The following is a 1,487-nucleotide window of genomic DNA, read 5'->3' as shown; positions in this document are numbered from 1 at the left end:
CCCTTGTAGCCCCCCCCCCCTCTCTTCCAGCTGTTACTAAGGACATGTCTCTGAAGTGTCCTGCTCCAAACCACAAACAGATCCTTGTAGCCCCCCCCCCCTCTCTTCCAGCTGTTACTAAGGACATGTCTCTGAAGTGTCCTGCTCCAAACCACAAACAGACCCTTGTAGCCCCCCCCCCTCTCTTCCAGCTGTTACTAAGGACATGTCTCTGAAGTGTCCTGCTCCAAACCACAAACAGATCCTTGTAGCCCCCCCCCCTCTCTTCCAGCTGTTACTAAGGACATGTCTCTGAAGTGTCCTGCTCCAAACCCCAAACAGATCCTTGTAGCCCCCCCCCCCCTCTCTCTTCCAGCTGTTACTAAGGACATGTCTCTGAAGTGTCCTGCTCCAAACCCCAAACAGATCCTTGTAGCCCCCCCCCTCTCTTCCAGCTGTTACTAAGGACATGTCTCTGAAGTGTCCTGCTCAAAACCCCAAACAGATCCTTGTAGCCCCCCTCTCTCTTCCAGCTGTTACTAAGGACATGTCTCTGAAGTGTCCTGCTCCTAACCCCAAACAGATCCTTGTAGCCCCCCCCCCTCTCTTCAGCTGTTACTAAGGACATGTCTCTGAAGTGTCCTGCTCCTAACCCCAAACAGATCCTTGTAGCCCCCCCCCTCTCTTCCAGCTGTTACTAAGGACATGTCTCTGAAGTGTCCTGCTCAAAACCCCAAACAGATCCTTGTAGCCCCCCCCCCTCTCTTCCAGCTGTTACTAAGGACATGTCTCTGAAGTGTCCTGCTCCAAACCCCAAACAGATCCTTGTAGCCCCCCCCCTCTCTTCCAGCTGTTACTAAGGACATGTCTCTGAAGTGTCCTGCTCCAAACCCCAAACAGATCCTTGTAGCCCCCCCCCCCCTCTCTTCCAGCTGTTACTAAGGACATGTCTCTGAAGTGTCCTGCTCAAAACCCCAAACAGATCCTTGTAGCCCCCCCCCCTCTCTTCCAGCTGTTACTAAGGACATGTCTCTGAAGTGTCCTGCTCCTAACCCCAAACAGATCCTTGTAGCCCCCCCCCTCTCTTCCAGCTGTTACTAAGGACATGTCTCTGAAGTGTCCTGCTCAAAACCCCAAACAATCCTTGTAGCCCCCCCCCCTCTCTTCCAGCTGTTACTAAGGACATGTCTCTGAAGTGTCCTGCTCCAAACCCCAAACAGATCCTTGTAGCCCCCCCCCCTCTCTTCCAGCTGTTACTAAGGACATGTCTCTGAAGTGTCCTGCTCCAAACCCCAAACAGATCCTTGTAGCCCCCTCCCCCCTCTCTTCCAGCTGTTCTTCACAAAGACTCTCTCCAGCACAGGTTAGCTCTGAGTGTTAGCATGCTAATGTAAACACAGACCATATTACTTCCAGAACACGTCTCACTGTTTCTGACAGCAACGTTTCTGATTGGCCCGTGGGGCTAAAGCCCGCCCACATTTTAGTAATGTCGTCATGACGCAGCA

This window comes from Notothenia rossii (assembly GCF_949606895.1).
Source record: "Notothenia rossii genome assembly, chromosome: 4".
Lineage (NCBI taxonomy): Eukaryota > Metazoa > Chordata > Actinopteri > Perciformes > Nototheniidae > Notothenia > Notothenia rossii.
The sequence above is the reverse complement of the archived record's forward strand: the minus strand, read 5'-3'. Positions refer to the sequence as shown.